The sequence below is a fragment of the Lolium rigidum genome, chromosome 3 (assembly GCF_022539505.1).
Source record: "Lolium rigidum isolate FL_2022 chromosome 3, APGP_CSIRO_Lrig_0.1, whole genome shotgun sequence".
NCBI lineage: Eukaryota > Viridiplantae > Streptophyta > Magnoliopsida > Poales > Poaceae > Lolium > Lolium rigidum.
The window spans coordinates 151,672,774-151,693,997 of NC_061510.1; positions in this window are offsets into that span (position 1 = coordinate 151,672,774).

Genomic DNA, 21,224 nt, shown 5'->3' on the forward strand with positions numbered 1-21,224 from the left:
AAGTGTATTTCACCTAATCTTTGTGGAAATCTATACTATGTCAATAGAAAATTGAGACTATGTATATAACATGCATAGAATCAACCAGTTAGTCATAAAATATGAATTAGAGAAATATTTAAGCTTTAGAGAAAAAATGAATTCAAATTATTCATAAATTTAAAATTTTACGAGTATATGTAGGTATCTATCATGCATAAGTATTATGTTTTTTCTTTATATAAGATATAATAAAGAAGAATATCCACATAACATGAAAACATAGTGTTTTGGCGCATTAAAGTAGACGCCCTCGCATTTGCGAGGGCCACTGTGCTAGTTGTTTTTAAACAATGATAAACCAACTACATACAAAGAAGTTATGATGGGCCCTGACTCCGTTAAATTGGCTATGCGCCATGAAATCCAAGATAGGTGAATACTTTTTGAAAGTAAATGGATCTATAAAGTAGATGGACTTGGATGGAATATCCTTAAAGAAGCTCGACTTATCGAAAAGCAGTTTACGAAAAAGTTCAAAGAGTTGAATACGATAAGATTAGATCTTCCGTGGCAATGCTTATAGTCTATGTGGATTATTCTAGTAATCGCTACATATTTCTTTTATGAGATATGATAGTAGGATGGCAGAAATACATTCCTTACCATAAGTGTGTATGAAGGATGTATACTAGATACAACCAAGAGTTTTGCTGGTCCGTGGAATACTAGATAGGTATACAAACTTCAATTGGATGAAGTGAGTATCGCGGAGTTGGAATCTTCACCGGATGAAATAATCAAAGAGTTTTGATTCCATCAGAAACGATGAAGATGCTTGCATTTGCAAGAAATTAAGTGGGAGTACTGAGACATATTTATAATACTTTATGTAGATGACATATCGTTGATTATAAATAGTGTAATTATATAATTGATTTAAAAGGTTTCATTGAGAATTAACATCAATGAAAGGATATGAATTGAAACATATTTAGTGTCAAGATCTATGAAGATAGATAGAAACACATAATAAGTTTAAGTTTAAGTACATAGAATAGATATTGAAGTAGTTCAATTAAGAAGGTGTTCTTTTCATGTGAAGGTTTAACAAGACTTGAGTGTATTTGACACTCGATGAGTAAATACACATGAGTGATTTTAGATCACGAATAATATGTACAAAGTCAGAAGTCCTGTGCTCTAAAGTGTTACGAGCATGTACCAGAATGATTCATGTAATGATCATTGGACAACAGTAAGAATATCCCTGAGTACTTTAGAAGAACCAAGGATATTAGTTTTTATATGGGGTAATGACAAACAAATCGCTGTAAGGTGTTGCACCGATATTAGTTTGGTCACATATAAAAATAAAATTTCAATCTCAATTAGGCTAAGAGTTATTTAAAAGGTAGCACAATGAGCTAGAACAAGTCTATGCTAGATTTGGATGAGTTCTAAATATTGTGACGGATTCTACAAACGAAGGCAGAGTATGTCATTGTTTTGACAATGACTGAGGATGTTAAGTCGAAGAGTTCTTGGAGAACTTGGTGTAGTTTCGACAGTGTCAGAATTTTGAAGCTATATTGTGTGACAATATTAGTGACTTATTTCAGACCGCGGAATTAAGGTTCCACCAGAGGACTAAGCATATACGATTAATGCCGACTCATTTGGAAAATGAGTGATGCGTTGAGACGCAAATGAATTGCAAAATACATACGTTTCTGAGCGTGTCAGATCCGTTGACTAAAACCTCTCCCGTGAGCAAAACATGATAAGCACTAGAAGGCCAAGGTGTTATATCTTTACATATGTAAACTAGATTATTGACTCTAGTGCAAGTGGGAGTCTGTTGGAGATATGCCCAAGAGGCAATAATAAAATGGTTATTATAATATATCTTTGTGTTTATGATAATGTTTGCATACCATGCTATAATTGTATTAACCGAAACATTGATACATGTGTGTTATGTAAACAACAAGGAGTCCCTAGTAAGCCTCTTGTATAACTAGCTTGTTGATTAATGGATGATCATGGTTTCGTGATCATGAACATTGGATGTTATTAATAACAAGGTTATGTCATTAGGTGAATGATATAATGGACACACACCCAAATAAGCGTAGCATAAGATCAAGTCATTAAGTTCAATTTGCTATAAGCTTTCGAAACATAGTTGCCCAAGTCCTTCGACCATGAGGTCATGTAAATCACTTACACCGGAAGGGTACTTTGATTACATCAAACGCCATTGCGTAAATGGGTGGTTATAAAGATGGGATTAAGTATTCGGAAAGTGTGAGTTGAGGCATATGGATCAATAGTGGGATTTGTCCATCCCGATGACGGATAGATATACTCTGGGCCCTCTCGGTGGAATGTCATCTGATTAGCTTGCAAGCATATGAATGGTTCATAAGAGAGCACATACCACGGTACGAGTAAAGAGTACTTGTCGGTAACGAGGTTGAACAAGGTATGGAGATACCGATGATCGAACCTCGGACAAGTAAAATATCGCGTGACAAAGGGAATCGGCATCGTATGTAAATGGTTCAACCGATCACTAAGTCATCGTTGAATATGTGGGAGCCATTATGGATCTCCGGATCCCGCTATTGGTTATTGCTCTGGAGAGGAGTCTCGACCATGTCTGCATAGTTCGTGAACCGTAGGGTGACGCGCTTAAGGTTCGATGTCGCATAAGTAGATTCGGAATATGAGATGGAGTCCGAAGTTTTTGTTCGGAGTCTCGGATGGGATCCAAGACATCACGAGGAGGTCCGGAATGGTCCGGAGAATAAGATTCATATATGGGAAGTCATTTTCAGGGTTACCGGAAAAGTTCAGGATTTTTCGGTATTGTACCGGAGGTTCTAGAAGGTTCCGGAGGGTACCATAGTGGGGCCCACCTATCCCGAACGTCCAACATGGACCGGAGGGGGTCACATAGGCCCACATGGGCCAGGCACACCAGCCCCCCAAGGCCCATGTGGCTGGATCAAGTGGATAAGATCAAATCCCTTAAAATTAGGGACTTAACTTGGGGGGAAGTTGCCCCCCTTGTTTTGGCCGACCCAAAGGCTTGGAGGGGGGGCCAAGGCAGCCCCCCACGCCTATATAAGAGGGAGGGGAGGGCTGGGGCGCAGCACATGATTTCCCCAAGCCCTAGCCGCCCCTCTCTCCCTCCTCCTTCTTCCTGCGTGAGCTTGGCGAAGCCCTGCGAGAATTTCTCCTCCACCTCCACCACCACGCCGTCGTGCTGCTGGGATTCCGAGGGGATCTACCACACCTCCGCTGCCCGCTGGAACGGGGAGAGGAAGGGCTTCATCGACACCGTACGCGCGATCGAGTACGGAAGTGCTGCCGGATTGCAGCACCAGGGACGATCGGCTACACCAACAACGAGATCTAATCTCGTAGGCTTTGGAAATCTTCGAGGGTTAGTCTCATATCAATCTCGTTGCTCCGATCTTGTAGATTAGATCTTGGGTGTTCAATAGATTAGATCTTGGATTTATTCGTCTTGCGGTAGGAAAATTTTTGTTTTCTATGCTACGAACCCCAACACTTCGTAGCCGATGATGTCGGCTCCTTTAGGGTTGTCGTTGTCCTCCTCCAGATGATTCAGACAGTCTAAGCAGGGGATTAAAGAGTGGTATGAGTACGAGCGTACTCAACAAGTTCATATTAGGAAAGAGGTGTTTAATGCACTAACTACGGTACCAGACCAGAAAGTCTGATACCATGCAAGTTTTGATAACCATTTCTTCAAAAGGTTGTTTTTATTCAGAAGAACTATGTCCGTCAGCCTTCACCGGTTGACTAGAACTTCATGGAGTTCCTTTTCGGCAGCGTTCGCAGTTCCAAATCCCGGAACAAGGAGTGACTGGTCACGATTCGTTACACTCTGCAGAGGTGTGTTGCTTTACCCATAAGAGATCTTAACCTTGGTGCCAACCGGGCAGCTTTCCCGTCCACACTTCCTGTGGTGTGAGGCCCGGTATAAGGTCCTAGTCAATCATGTTCCTCCGCTACCTCGAACACCCACCCTTTGTTGCATGCCCCGACCCTGGGTCCACGCCGGTTCACTTACGCCAATTAAGGCTGGGCCCCGACCACGACAACTGTGCTGGGCTCTACCATACACTCCTACGCCGGTAGCTGCAACCCATCATAGACCGCATTACCGTGGGGAATTAGAATGGGATCCCCACCCTCCGGTTGTTCCGCAAGACACAACTGCTACGGTAAGTATTGCATTACCATGGGGAATTAGAATGGGATCCCCACCCTCCGGTTGTTCCGCCAGATACAACTGCTACGGTAAGCGCATCCGTTGATGAACGAGAGGTGGAAACACTTTTGACTACTCCGTCCCACTCCAGATCTTATGGTTAACACGGGTATTACGGCACAAGAATCACTGGACGACATTTTTTGTTTAATCCTAGATGGATATAAACCCTTGCAATGGAACCTCCACCATATCATCAGAATCCATGGTTCCATTGCCAACCACATAGTCATATTCATAGTTATGAAAATAGTGGTTTTGCTCTTTATGCAATAGTGATAAACATATAACTTTGCAAGTAATTTGGTAAAAATACTCAAATGACATGAGCAAGCGATGAACTTGCCTGAACACTGCAAAGTTTTGCAGTTGGATGGTGTGGACTGACCCTTGTCCTCCGTTTCTGAAAAATAGCATCATTGTCCGATAAGGGCAATGGTTAAAGAAGCAATTATGCATGATTCCAGTTTTATGGTTTGTTCCCCCCTTTTCCGGTATTTATTCTTTTATGTAGAAGGTTAATACTAAGAACAATTTAGGGATACTCTGTTTAGGGTAAAATACAACCTTGAATTGTTGTCAAGGTGTTTTTATAGTCCAAAGGTATTAATGGACTTATTTTCATTATTGAAAATAATATGTGTGATTTAAATGATTATTTAAATCATCATATTAAGACTTATTCTTGATGGTCTTCAAAAATTCCCTTTGATATTTTATTTAGATAGGGAATTTTATGCTGATCAATTTTCATATTTTTAATTATTTTTTTGGAGCTTTTATCTATTTTCGATTTAATTTCAAAGTTTCAGCATTTTATGAATTTGTGAAATGTCACAATTGCCACTGGGCCCCACCTGTCAGGGTGGCCCAACGGATTAGGTCGGCCGACCCACCTGGTCCAGCCCGACCACCTCACTCTCTCCCTCTCTCTCTCGCGCGTGTCCGAACCCTAACCCTAACCCCTCTCTGGCGATTCGCGTCGCCGCCGTCTTCTCAGAATTGTTCCGGCCATCTCCGGCCGTCGCCGCCGGCGAGGTATGGCGCATCTCGAACCGCCGTTCAACGGCGCTTCGGATCCACCGCGGCGATTTGTGATGCGCCGCCCGCTTGTCTCGCCCCTTCGCCTCTCGGTCTCCTGGCGTGGAGTGCCGTGGCGATCTCGTCGCCGCCGACGCTCCAGATGCCGTGGCGCCACCATGCTCGTCCGTGGTGCTGCCATGGCCTGGCTTGGCCTGGTGCCGCCGCGCTCCAGCGTGTGCCGCCGTGGCCGCCATGGCTGCGCCCGTCTGCTCGACCCCGGGTATGTGCGCCTCCTTTCTTCTGCTCCTCTCCTGTGCCTGACCTTCTTCCTCTGCTAGCTCTACTACTGTGCTGTGCTTGCCTGCACAAGAGCTGTTGTGCTCTTCTGCAGCGCCATGTGTGCCTGCTCCTGCTGTGCTACGCTGCTGCGCTATGCATGTGCTACTGCTGTGTGATGCCCTGCCATATCTCTGTGCAAGAATTTCTAGCCTAAGCACTTGCTGTGCTAGTATTGCTTGCTTAATTCCATTCCTGTGCCTTTGTTCTTGTTGATAATCTTGCCAGATCCTCAAGTGTGTTCATTTCAATTGCTATGGCTTGATTATAGTGTATAGTTCTTGCATATTTGCAAGTGCCTGAGCTACTGTGGCTAATTCTTGTGCTCAATTTTATGATTATGCTCAATTGAGTATCACTGTGGCTTATCTGTGTTATACAGTGATGAATTTATATGTTTGGCTGGTGTATTATGATCCAGTGGTTCATCAAGCATTTGATGTGCTTCTGGATACAATCATAAGGTTATTAATTGATTATCTGTGAAGCATCTCTTGCTTACTGTGGATGTTTAAGTCATACAAGTACTGTGTGATGCTAGGGATTGATTCTTGCATGCTTTGGTATGCTCTAACAGGCGCTGGTGATCAATTGATCACCACTTGCTTGTTGCTAGCTTACTGGTTCATTGCCTGTGTCTAACTGCAATGATCCATTGGATCATCTGCAAGACTTGGTGCATGGTTTTCCTCTCTATTTCATTTATCTATATAGTTTTGACTTATTAAATAGATAAATGATGTGAACTTCCTTGCAGTGATGATCACATGAGTTGATTCAGTAGAGCTAGAGGGATGCCAATAATATATTGGGAACCCTAGCTCATGTTGGACCCTATTGGGTTATGATGCAGTGGCTTAGTTATTGTTCCTGTGGGTTTGAGGTAGCCCTGACAGCACTTGTGCTGCTGTTATGGTAGCTCCCCACTCTGTGGCTTACTGTGCATGGACAAATGCTTGCTGGCTGATCATGTATGATTGCCAGAGGCTTTGTAATGTTGACAAATTTGGTAGAAGATTGTATATCTACCATTCTGATGGTGTAGCTAGACAATTAGGTGCTTGGTGTCTTGGAATGGCTACATGGATTGAATCCATGTTGGATTTCTCTGGTTGTGTCACTGTGTTGACACAACCAGTGTTCCCTTGGTTAATCTTCCTCCTAGCCTTTGTTTGATTTACTGGCACCATTTAGTCTTGCAACCAAATGATGATATATCCATGGTTTCATGCCGACTTTGCTTCTGTGATGCAAGTGTATGCTTATTTATGAGAAAGACAGATGCTTGCTCATGATTCTTGTGTATACCTCACTCCAGCTCCTAGAATTGAGTGTTGGTGTAGAGGATTGCTTCAGTGATTGCTTGATTTGCTTGTCCAGCTCCTCTTAGCAAGCTTGTGGTGCTGGATTTAAATGTTGTGGCTGTTTGAGCAGGTTGAACAGCAGTGGCTGTTCCTCCTGTTCTTGAGTTCTTGGTTTTCTGATGAACTTACCCAGTGCAATCCTGTCGATGGATTGACTAGGGTTTACTGTGGAGGATTTATATGATCTCCTTCTCCTTCTCTGGTCGACAACAAGGCCTGGCAGCCTGTTGGTGACTCACCAGCTGTGTGTGTGTGGTGTGCTGCATGCACACTGCTGTGTGAGCAGCCTAGCTGTGTGTGTGTGCACATGCTTGGTATCTGGCTTGTGTCTTGGCTGAGAGTGGATCAGCTCGGCAGACTTGACATTATCCACCATTTCCATTTCTTTCTAACCTGCCAAGTGGCTATGCCACTTGGCATAACCCTTCTTTTGTTGTGATTATGTGCAGGGATCAATCTGTTGCTCCAATGATCATGAAGATCATCAAGTACAAGAATAAATGAAGTTTAGCTTGTAGTGTTAGGATAGATCATTGATTTGTAATTTCCTTTTCTTTTCTTTTTCTATTTTTGTCCAATTCTTGTAATATGTTGTAATATTTCATATTTTATTTCTGGATATTGTAAAGACAATGTATCTTGTGTGTTTATCAATAAATCTCCAATTTTCTCTATTGAGCTTTATATAATAATTGTTCTATTTATATCTTGATTATTTATGATTGTTTATTAAATTATCTCAAGTTTGAATTATGTGATAACCACTTGATGTTTGAATTTGAAATTCAAATTCAAATTTGGTTTGAATTCAATCATACAACTTAATTTAGAATTCAATCATGCAACTTAAGATTGTGATGCATCTTCTCTTCTCTCTTCTCAAAACCCTAATCTAGTTAAGTAAGAACAAGTTCATCGCACTCTCGAAACCCTAACCTCGTAGGATGTCGAGAGAGAAACATGTTCCCCTTCGATGCAGTTTTGTTTTAAAAGCGCGAAATTTCCCTGTAATTTACCATGCAATGCACATCCCTTTCTAAAATCTACCCCTCGAACGTCTCTAAACCTGGGACATTACAGCCTTTCCCCCTTAAAGAAAACTTCGTCCCGAAGTTGTGGTTGTAATACCTGAACAGTTCGGGGTATGTTTTCCTCAAGTCTTCTTCCTTTTCCCAGGTGGCTTCCCTCTCGGGGTGATGCTTCCATTGTATCTTGCAGTATTTTATAGCTTTATTCCTGAGTTGCTTCCAGACTTTCTTCGAGAATCTTCGCTGGCTTCTCGATGTATGTCAAATCTGGTTGTAACTCGAGCTCAGCATGTGATACTGGCTCATCTGGGGTCTTTAAGCATTTTCTGAGTTGTGATACATGGAATACATTGTGAACTTGAGCTAGCCTTCCCGGTAGATCCAATTCAAAGGCTAAACCTCGGTTCTGACTCAGTATCTTGAAAGGTCCGATGTATCTAGGGCTCAACTTTCCCTTTACTCCGAATCTCCGAAGACCTTTCATAGGGCTCACCTTAAGATATACCATATCTCCAACTTGTGGCTCCCAAGTCCTTCTCTTTTGGTCTCGCATAGCTCTTCCGTCGACTTTGGGCTATCTTCAGTCTATCTCTTATGATGTCAATGATGTGTTGCTTTTCCTTGACATAATCTGGGTTGAACTCCTTGCTTGATCCAGCTTCATACCAGCATATTGGTGATCTACACTTTCTTCCATATAAAGCTTCGAATGGTGCCATCTTGATACTGCTTTGATAACTATTGTTGTAGGAGAACTCTGCTAATGGCAAGTGTTCTTCCCATGATCCTCCGAAGTCTAGGGCACAAGCCCTAAGCATGTCCTCTAGGATCTGGTTAGTTCTCTCGGTTTGTCCACCCGTCTGAGGATGATAGGCGGTACTATAGTCCAACTTGGATCCTAAAGCTTCATGTAGTTGCTTCCAGAATGCTGATGTGAACACTGATCCTCGATCTGACACGATCTTCTTGGGCACTCCATGTTTACTCACGATCTCTTTGATGTAAAGATCAATGAGTTTCTCACCTTTATCTTGCTGATTTACCGCTAAAAAGTGTGCACTTTTCGTCAACCGGTCCATGATTACCCATATCATGTCCTTTTTATTGGTCATGGGTAGTCCGGTGATGAAATCCATTCCTATCTCCTCCCATTTCCATTCTGAAATGGGTAAAGGTTGTAACTTTCCTGCCGGACTCTGGTGTTCGGCCTTCACTCTTTGGCATGTATGGCATTCCGCCACATACTGTGCTATTTCTCTCTTCATGTTGTTCCACCAGAATAGCTCCTTCGTGAGCTTCTTTCTCCCAAAGTTGTATTTGGGCTTGGCTTATTTCCTTCTTCAACTCCGGTGAAATTTCTGGTTCTATTCCGCCAGTACTCTTCCTGCTCAAGGCATCTGCTACAACATTAGCCTTTCCTGGAGTATAATTGATGGTCAAATCATAGTCCTTGATCAATTCAAGCCATCTTTTCTGCCTCATATTGAGTTCCTTTTGAGTGAAGAAGTACTTGAGACTCTTATGATCAGTATAGAGCTCACACTTGGCTCCATAGAGAAAATGTCTCCAAGTCTTAAGGGCAAAAACAACTTCTGCTAACTCTAAATCATGAGTTGGATAATTCACTTCATGAGGTCTGAGTTGCCTTGATCCATATGATATTACTTTCCGGTCTTGCATGAGTACACATCCCAATCCATGTTTGGATGCATCGCAAGATACACGGTGTAATCCTTGCCATCTTCCGGAACTGCTAACACCGGTGCTGTGGTGAGTTTTTCTTTCAGAGTTTAAAAACTCTTCTCACACTCATCAGACCACACGAAAGGTGTGTTCTTCCTTAGCAACTTGGTAATTGGCCCTGCTATCTTGGAGAATCCTTCAATGAATCTCCTATAGTATCCTGCCATTCCCAAGAATCCACGGATTTCCTTGACGTTCTTGGGTGCTTCCCAGTCCAAAACTGATGCTACTTTACTAGGGTTGACGGCTATCCCATCTTTACTAATGACATGACCAAGAAATTCTACTTGATCAAGCCAAAACTCACATTTACTAAACTTGGCGTACAGTTGGTGTTCCCTTAGTGTTTGCAACACTATCCTAAGGTGTTCAGCATGTTCAACTTTGTCCTTGGAATATATCAAGATATCATCGATGAATACGATGACAAACTTGTCTAAGCATGGCATGAAGATCTTATTCATGAGATTCATGAATATTGCTGGGGCATTGGTTAGTCCAAAAGGTACTACGAGATACTCATGATGTCCGTACCTCGAGACAAAGGTTGTTTTCGGAACGTCTTCCTTCTTGATCTTTATCTGGTGATAACCGGATCTTAGATCAATCTTGGAAAAGACTCCCGCGCCTCTAACTTGATCAAAAAGATCTTGGATTCTAGGAAGTGGATACTTGTTCTTGATTGTAACATTGTTCAGATTCCTGTAGTCTCCGCACATCCGTCGACCTCCATCTCTTTTATCCACGAAAATCACAGGTGATCCCCATGGTGAGATACTCTCCTATATGAATCCTTTCTGTTCCAGGTCATCCAATTGTTCCTTGAGTTCTTTCAACTCTTTAGGCCCCATCTTGTATGGTGCTTTAGCAATCGGAGCTGTTCCTGGAATTAGGTCGATAGTAAATTCTATCTCCCTATCTGGTGGCATTCCAGGTAATTCCTTAGGAAATACATCTTGGAATTCGTTGACAACTGGAATGTCCTCCAGTTTCACCTCTTTCATATTGTTCAACTTCAACTCCACTTCAATCTGAGTATGCTTATCTCCTTGGTAAATGATTCTATCTCCACCTGGGCTTTTCAAAGATACTGTCTTATGGGTACAATCTATAAGTGCGCCATTTTCCTCTAACTCAGCTCATACCAAGAATGACATCAATGTCCTTCATCGGTAAAATGAACAGTGTCTACGTCAAACGCACACTTATTGATCATGATGAGTTGTCTAGGTTTAGTGTGGGTTACTAATATCGTTCCCCCCGCAGAAAGTATGGTTATTGGTTTATCTAGTTTATTGCATCTAATCCCATGTTTGATGATGAATTGCTGGGAAATGAATGATGTAGTTGCACCAGTATCAAAAAGTACTTTGCCAGGATGAGTGAGTATCTAAAGCGTACCTATCACTGCTTGATCGGAGTTAATCACCTCCTCCAAGCTGGTACAGTTTAACTTGTCGAAGGGTTTCTTGTTCTTCCAATTCCCTCTGGTGTTTCCTCCTCGGTTTCCTCCTCCTCCTGACTGACCTCCCCCGGTATTTCTCTTGGGGCAGTCTTTCAGCATATGCCCTGATACGTCTCCAACGTATCGATAATTTCTTATGTTCCATGCTACTTTATTGATGATACCTACATGTTTTATGCACATTATATGTCGTATTTACGCATTTTCTGGAACTAACCTATTAACAAGATGCCGAAGAGCCAGCTTGTCGTTTTCTGCTGTTTTTGGTTTCGTAAATCCTAGTAACGAAATATTCTCGAATTGGACGAAATCACCGCCTGTGGTCCTATTTTTGCACGGAGCTTCCGGAAGACCGAAGGAGAGTCGAAGTGGGGCCACGAGGTGGCCAGGGATAGGCGGCGCGGCCTGTGCCCCGGCCGCGCCGGCCTGCCCCCCGGGCCCTCGTGCCGCCTCTTGACCTACCCTTTCGCCTACTTATAGCCTCCGTCGCGAAACCCCCAAGCACCGAGAGCCACGATACGGAAAACCTTCCGCAGACGCCGCCGCCGCGAATCCCATCTCGGGGGATTCAGAGATCGCCTCCGGCACCCTCGCCGGAGAGGGGATTCATCTCCCGGAGGACTCTACACCGCCATGATCGCCTCCGGAGTGATGAGTGAGTAGTTCACCCCTGGACTATGGGTCCATAGCAGTAGCTAGATGGTTGTCTTCTCCTAATTGTGCTTCATTGTTGGATCTTGTGAGCTGCCTTACATGATCAAGATCATCTATCTGTAATACTATATGTTGTGTTTGTCGGGATCCGATGGATAGAGAATACTATGTTATGGTGATTATCAATCTATTGTTTATGTGTTGTTTATGATCTTGCATGCTCTCCGTTATTAGTAGAGGCTCTGGCCAAGTTTTTGCTCTTAACTCCAAGAGGGAGTATTTATGCTCGATAGTGGGTTCATGCCTTCATTGACACCTGGGACAAGGATGTAAAGTTCTAAGGTTGTGATGTGCCGTTGCCACTAGGGATAAAACATTGATTCTATGTCTAAGGATGTAGTTGTCGATTACATTACGCACCATACTTAATGCAATTGTCTCGTTGCTTTGCAACTTAATACTGGAAGGGGTTCGGATGATAACCTGAAGGTGGACTTTTTAGGCATAGATGCAGTTGGATGGCGGTCTATGTACTTTGTCGTAATGCCCGGATTAAATCTCACTATATTTACCATATCATGTACATGCATTGTTATGCCCTTCTCTATTTTTCAATTGCCCGACTGTAGTTTGTTCACCCAACATGCTTTTATCTTATGGGAGAGACACCTCTAGTGAACTGTGGACCCCGGTCCTATTCTTTACATAGCATACAATCTATCGCAATACTTGTTTTACCGTTTTCTTTGCAAACATCTTCCACTCGATACGCCTAATCCTTTGTTACAAGCAAGCCGGTGAGATTGACAACCTCACCGTTTCGTTGGGGCAAAGTACTTTGGTTGTGTTGTGCAGGTTCCACGTTGGCGCCGGAATCCCCGTTGTTGCGCCGCATCACATTTCGCCACCATCAACCTTCAACGTGCTTCTTGGCTCCTCCTGGTTCGATTAAACCTTGGTTTCTTTCTGAGGGAAAACTTGCCACTGTGCGCATCATACCTTCCTCTTGGGGTTCCCAACGGACGTGTACATCTACGCGCATCATGCCCCTCCTGGCGACAACCAAAGCATATGATCCTTGGCTTCTTGCAATCCTTGGCAAAATGCCCTGTGAATCCACAGCTTCTGCAAACTATTTGATTTGCAGTCTGGAATGCTTGGTTCTTCCTACTACCGTAGTAGTAGTAGTAGTAGTAGTAGTAGTAGTTGTTGTTGTTGTATCTTGGCTTGAAACTCAAGTTGGTATTGGGCTTGTTGCTAACAAACCTCTTAGGCTCAAACTTGGCCTTCTTCCTCTTCTCCTCCTGTAATTGCTTGAAGTCATCTTCCAGGGTGATGGCTGCATCCACCAATTCCTGGAACTCGGTCGCTCTCATCATTCGGAGCTGCACTTTAAACTGGGGACTTAATCCCCGCAAGAACCTCTTCTTCTTTTTGTCCTCGGTATTAACCTCCTCAACTGCATACCGAGACAACTTCGAGAATTCCCTGACATATGTCAGAATAGCATTGTCTTTCTGCTCAAGACTCTCAAATTCACGACGCTTCAACTCCACAATGCTTTCAGGGACATTGGATTCCCTGAACTTCCTTTTGAACTCTTCCCATGTGAATACTTTTTCGGCCGGGTATACGGCTACTATATTATCCCACCAAGATGTGGCGGGTCCACACAACAAGTGTGTAGCATAACGGACCTTCTCCTGGTCGTTGCAACCAACAGTATTGAGCTTTCGCTCGGTGTCCATAAGCCAGTCTTCCGCGTCCATTGGCTCGGGCGCGTATGCAAAAGATATTGGCTTTGTGTTCTGGAAGTCTGCCAAAGTGACTCCCTGATTCTCATGTCTCTCAACTCTGTTCTGTTGCAGCAGCTCCTGGAAGAATCTATTCTGCTGCTCCAACGTCACACGCTGTCTTTCTTCCATCATCTGCATGTACTGGACAAAGTTCTGCTGCGTCATGGGTGGTGGTGGTGGAAACTGAGTCCTGGCTGCTTCATCAGCCTCAGCCTTCTGTCTGGCCTCGCGCTCGATGCGCTGCTCTTCACTCTCCTCACTCGGCGCTCCCGACATATCCCCCTAGTTCTGCAACACAAAGTGGTACTCATAGTTACTCCATGCGCAAGTTTTCTGAGCTCATCTTTGTGCACAAAACTAGTCACGCAATGGAAATCAAGAAGCAAATGCAATTCATACAAAACATATACCCTGTATATACATACATAAGTGGTCTTATTACAATACTCAGTAGCGATGTGAGTATGCAAACTCACTTATTAAAGTATATGTACAAATTTATACAAATATTACATACTACAATACATGTGGTACTACTGTATTGTAGTCTCGCCTCCCATGGTGGTTTCTAGTCGTGCTTCACTCCCGGTACATCCCAGGCTTCCATCCGGTCGAACGTGAAGTCCTCCTGACAGAATCTGGAACATAGGGTCTTTCCGTAGGCTTGTAGTCGAAATCGGATGATGTTCCGAGGGCAAAATCTGTGTTCATGAACTGGTCATTCGGTGCATCATAGTCCACCCATCGGGTGTACTCCCCGGTGACTCCGCCAAAGGTATTCCCACCTTCGGTATCAGACTCAATCAGCATCGGATACCCCTCAATATCTCCTCTATTATACTGATCGTCCCGAAACTCGGGTTGTGGCATCATCATTCATCTCAGGATTATACCTAACCGAATCACTAGGATTTCCAGTATCTGAACCCCAACGCCACCCTGTTGAGTTTTCTATAGGAGTCACAGAACGCTGATGGTTTCCGGATTCCTCGCAACCTTCATAACCTCCATAGGAGTTATTAGGAAAATACCTAGGAGTAATAGGTGTGGTTTGTCGCTTCCGGATGGTCAATGCTAATGTAATCACCAACTGAGTAAACCGGTGTATGCACCACTCCCTCCATGGGTTCCTTTCCTTTTGTCTCCTCCTTGGGCTCGGTGAACTCTTCTAGCATTGTATCAATTGCTCCCGTCAAATGACGGTTCAACCGAAATAACAATGATAGTAAGTTACGGCTATTGTCCATGTATTTTGCCGCTTCAACCGGTTTGCGTTTGGCGTATTTAAAATGGTTCAGCATGGGATCATCCTCTTCCTCCAAGTGAGGAATGTGGGTGAATTCGGAACCCATAAGCTCTTTCGTCTTATGTTCCCTGATATCGGTTATGGCTCTCATAACAGCCTATATGGTAGGCCGTGTTGATGGTTCTCGGCTTCTCCGCTGGAATAACTACGCTCATTCCCAAAGATTCAGGAAGTCGTAGCCCTACTCTACACTTTGCCAATACTGGTCCATCATAGTACCAATATTTCATCACTTGGATTTGGGGATCGCACCCAAATTCAAGTAACATGGCACGTAGAATGTCTGCAAGTCCTCCGTCATATTCACTCAAGTTTGACGTCTTCACTTTCACATTACGTCTCGGGCGTGAACTTGCCATTGTTGGCTGTAGAAATAGAAAGAATATAAGATTAGTAATAATGCATCATAATAGAGATAATAAAGAATTATCGCACTAAAAGATATGATTGTTGTATTCTCAATTGAATATACACCATATTTTTAGAGAATTCTTTACTAGTCCTATTTGACTCCTAACGTTTTCGTCCCATTTACTAGGTTCCAACCTAAGGTCAAAGCTTTTGCTCGATACCAACCGTGGTGACCCCGCATACCACCGCATGTTGTAGTATGCCGCCGTTGATATAACATTCGCGAAGTACCAATCCGCAAATATTACATCCCTCAGAGTAGTACAACAGAACATAGCAGGTCCATAACTCATTCATACATTATTACAAACCATATATACATATCATCTTGGAGCTCCTCTTGGGTCCAAAGAGGTTTACTCCTGGGTTCGAGGCGAACCCAACTTAGCTTACAATACAGAAGTCTTACTAGGTTATACATTTATTCACGCGAGCAGTTAAATACTAGAAGTTTGGACTGCTCGGTACAACTACTACTACTGGTTCTAAGATTGTACTCCTCCGGATCCCTCTCCGTTTCCGTAGACTATCAGGTAGTCTACACCTTCAACTCCTCCTGAGAGATCTGGTTCTTCGTAGCCGATGATGTCGGCTCCTTCAGGGTTGTCGTTGTCCTCCTCCAGATGATTCAGACAGTCTAAGCAGGGGATTAAAGAGTGGTATGAGTACGAGCGTACTCAACAAGTTCATATTAGGAAAGAGGTGTTTAATGCACTAACTACGGTACCAGACCAGAAAATCTGATACCATGCAAGTTTTGATAACCATTTCTTCAAAAGGTTGTTTTTATTCGGAAGAACTATGTCCGTCGCCCTTCACCGGTTGACTAGAACTTCATGGAGTTCCTTTCCGACAGCGTTCGCAGCTCCAAAACCCGGAACAGGGAGTGACTGGTCACGATTCGTTACACTCTGCAGAGGTGTGTTGCTTTACCCATAAGAGATCTTAACCTTGGTGCCAACCGGGCAGCTTTCCCGTCCACACTTCCTGTGGTGTGAGGCCCGGTATAAGGTCCTAGTCAATCATGTTCCTCCGCTACCTCGAACACCCACCCTTTGTTGCATGCCCTGACCCTGGGTCCATGTCGGTTCACTTACGCCAATTAAGGCTGGGCCCCGACCACGACAACTGTGCTGGGCTCTACCATACACTCCTACGCCAGTAGCTGCAACCCATCATAGACCGCATTACTGTGGGGAATTAGAATGGGATCCCCACCCTCCGGTTGTTCCGCAAGACACAACTGCTACGGTAAGCATTGCATTACCGTGGGGAATTAGAATGGGATCCCCACCCTCCGGTTGTTCCGCCAGATACAACTGCTACGGTAAGCGAATTCGTTGATGAACGAGAGGTGGAAACACTTTTGACTACTCCGTCCCACTCCAGATCTTATGGTTAACACGGGTATTACGGCACAAGAATCACTGGACGACATTTGTTGTTTAATCCTAGATGGATATAAACCCTTGCAATGGAACCTCCACCATATCATCACAATCCATGGTTCCATTGCCAACCACATAGTCATATTCATAGTTATGAAAATAGTGGTTTTTCTCTTTATGCAATAGTGATAAACATATAACTTTGCAAGTAATTTGGTAAAAATACTCAAATGACATGAGCAAGCGATGAACTTGCTCGAACACTGCAAAGTTTTGCAGTTGGATGGTGTGGACTGACCCTTGTCCTCTGTTTCTGAAAAATAGCATCATTGTCCGATAAGGGCAATGGTTAAAGAAGCTATTATGCATGATTCCAGTTTTATGGTTTGTTCCCCCCCCCTTTTCCGGTATTTATTCTTTTATGTAGAAGGTTAATACTAAGAACAATTTAGGGATACTCTGTTTAGGGTAAAATACAACCTTGAAATGTTGTCAAGGTGTTTTTATAGTCCAAAGGTATTAATGGACTTATTTTCATTATTGAAAATAATATGTGTGATTTAAATGATTATTTAAATCATCATATTAAGACTTATTCTTGATGGTCTTCAAAAATTCCCTTTGATATTTTATTTAGATAGGGAATTTTATGCTGATCAATTTTCATATTTTTAATTATTTTTTTGGAGCTTTTATCTATTTTCTATTTAATTTCAAAGTTTCAGCATTTTATGAATTTGTGAAATGTCACAATTGCCACTGGGCCCCACTCGTCGTGGTGGCCCAACGGGTTAGGTCGGCCGACCCACCTGGTCCGGCCCGACCACCTCACTCTCTCCCTCTCTCTCTCGCCGTGTCCGAACCCTAACCCTAACCCTCTCTGGCGATTCACGTCGCCGCCGTCTTCTCAGAATTGTTCCGGCCATCTCCGGCCGTCGCCGGCGGCGAGGTATGGCGCATCTGAACCGCCGTTCAACGGCGCTTCAGATCCACCGCGGCGATTTGTGATGCGCCGCCTGCTCGTCTCGCCCCCTTCGCCTCTGGTCTCCTGGCGTGGAGTGCCGTGGCGATCTCGTCGCCGCCGACGCTCCAGATGTCGTGACGCCACCGTGCTCGTCCGTGGTGCTGCCATGGCCTGGCTTGGCCTGGTGCCGCCGCGCTCCGGCGTGTGCCGACGTGGCCGCCATGGCTGCGCCCGTCTGCTCGACCCCGGGTATGTGCGCCTCCTTTCTTCTGCTCCTCTCCTGTGCCTGACCTTCTTCCTCTGCTAGCTCTACTACTGTGCTGTGCTTGCCTGCACAAGAGTTGTTGTGCTCTTCTGCAGCGCCATGTGTGCCTGCTCCTGCTGTGCTACGCTGCTGCGCTATGCATGTGCTACTGCTGTGTGATGCCCTGCCATATCTCTGTGCAAGAATTTCTAGCCTAAGCACTTGCTTGTGCTAGTATTGCTTGCTTAATTCCATTCCTCGTGCCTTTGTTCTTGTTGATAATCTTGCCAGATCCTCAAGTGTGTTCATTTCAATTGCTATGGCTTGATTATAGTGTATATTTCTTGCATATTTGCAAGTGCCTGAGCTACTGTGGCTAATTCTTGTGCTCAATTTTATGATTATGCTCAATTGAGTATCACTGTGGCTTATCTGTGTTATACAGTGATGAATTTATATGTTTGGCTGGTGTATTATGATCCAGTGGTTCATCAAGCATTTGATGTGCTTCTGGATACAATCATAAGGTTATTAATTGATTATCTGTGAAGCATCTCTTGCTTACTGTGGCTGTTTAAGTCATACAAGTACTGTGTGATGCTAGGGATTGATTCTTGCATGCTTTGGTATGCTCTAACAGGCGCTGGTGATCAATTGATCACCACTTGCTTGTTGCTAGCTTACTGGTTCATTGCATGTGTCTAACTGCAATGATCCATTGGATCATCTGCAGGACTTGGTGCATGGTTTTCCTCTCTATTTCATTTATCTATATAGTTTTGACTTATTAAATAGATAAATGATGTGAACTTCCTTGCAGTGATGATCACATGAGTTGATTTAGTAGAGCTAGAGGGATGCCAATAATATATTGGGAACCCTAGCTCATGCTGAACCCTATTGGGTTATGATGCAGTGGCTTAGTGATTGTTCCTGTGGGTTTGAGGTAGCCCTGACAGCACTTGTGCTGCTGTTATGGTAGCTCCCCACTCTGTGGCTTACTGTGCATGGACAAATGCTTGCTGGTTGATCATGTATGATTGCCAGAGGCTTTGTAATGTTGACAAATTTGGTAGAAGATTGTATATCTACCATTCTGATGGTGTAGCTAGACAATTAGGTGCTTGGTGTCTTGGAATGGCTACATGGATTGAATCCATGTTGGATTTCTCTGGTTGTGTCACTGTGTTGACACAACCAGTGTTCCCTTGGTTAATCTTCCTCCTAGCCTTTGTTTGATTTACTGGCACCATTTAGTCTTGCAACCAAATGATGATATATCCAGGGTTTCATGCCCACTTTGCTTCTGTGATGCAAGTGTATGCTTATTTATGAGAAAGATAGATGCTTGCTCATGATTCTTGTGTATACCTCACTCCAGCTCCTAGAATTGAGTGTTGGTGTAGAGGATTGCTTCAGTGATTGCTTGATTTGCTTGTCCAGCTCCTCCTAGCAAGCTTGTGGTGCCGGATTTAAATGTTGTGGTCTGTTTGAGCAGTGCTGAACAGCAGTGGCTCGTTCCTCCTGTTCTTGAGTTCTTGGTTTTCTGATGAACTTACCCAGTGCAATCCTGTCGATGGATTGACTAGGGTTTACTGTGGAGGCTTTATATGATCTCCTTCTCCTTCTCTGGTCGACAACAAGGCCTGGCAGCCTGTTGGTGACTCACCGACTGTGTGTGTGTGGTGTGCTGCATGCACACTGCTGTGTGAGCAGCCTAGCTGTGTGTGTGTGCACATGCTTGGTATCTGGCTTGTGTCTTGGCTGAGAGTGGATCAGCTCGGCAGACTTGACATTATCCACCATTTCCATTTCTTTCTAACCTGCCAAGTGGCTATGCCACTTGGCATAACCCTTCTTTTGTTGTGATTATGTGCAGGGATCAATCTCGTTGCTCCAATGATCATGAAGATCATCAAGTACAAGAATAAATGAAGTTTAGCTTGTAGTGTTAGGATAGATCATTGATTTGTAATTTCCTTTTCTTTTCTTTTTCTATTTTTGTCCAATTCTTGTAATATGTTGTAATATTTCATATTTTATTTCTGGATATTGTAAAGACAATGTATCTTCTGTGTTTATCAATAAAGCTCCAATTTTCTCTATTGAGCTTTATATAATAATTGTTCTATTTATATCTTGATTATTTATGATTGTTTATTAAATTATCTCAAGTTTGAATTATGTGATAACCACTTGATGTTTGAATTTGAAATTCAAATCCAAATTTGGTTTGAATTCAATCATACAACTTAATTTAGAATTCAATCATGCAACTTAAGATTGTGATGCATCTTCTCTTCTCTCTTCTCAAAACCCTAATCTAATTAAGTAAGAACAAGTTCATCGCACTCTCGAAACCCTAACCCTGTAGGATGTCGAGAGAGAAACATGTTCCCCTTCGATGCAGTTTTGTTTTAAAAGCGCGAAATTTCCCTGTAATTTACCATGCAATGCACATCCCTTTCTAAAATCTACCCCTCGAACGTCTCTAAACCTGGGACATTACAGTTAAGGTTTGCTCTTGATAGGGTTTCTTTCTTACCGGTCTCATGGTGTAGTTGGAGACCGGTTTATAGTTTAGTTGCCGTACTATCAAGAGGGCTCTCGAGTGAGTAACTCGATCGTATCGTTCGGAGAGAGCTCAAACCTTTGCATCCTTGCATCATATTTCTTGGTTTTTATTTGGATCTTATCCATGTGGTGATTTAGAGCTTGTGGTTATTTCCATAGCAAGCTCTAGTTCATCGAAAACGGATTCCGCATGAATCACTTGTTGCGTTTTCGATATTGGAGTTTTTCTCGGTTTCTCGTATTGAGAGGTTTCACTCTAAAATACATAGAAAAACCTATCCCACTTGTTCTTAATCTTTTCACTCTTTGTGGGGTAGCTCTTGTCATCTTCTGAACAACAAAATTGGTTTCACCTAAATCCGAGTTTCCTAACTCAAGTTGTTGCATTTTCCATATTGGAGGTTTTACCGGTTTGCTGTTTATAGATAGGTAAAATCTTTATTCATTTGTTTCTATCCTCCTTTGCTAGACTATGATGTTTCTATGCATATTGTTGTAGAGCTCGTTGTTGTGATTTCAACAAGCCCAAGATCATCGAAATCGGAGTCCGGATGCAAAAGTTATTAAGGTTTTCGTACCGGGTGTTTGGGTGTAAACAGGGAGGCTGGCAGTGCCGCTGGGAGCATGATGGCGTGTAACT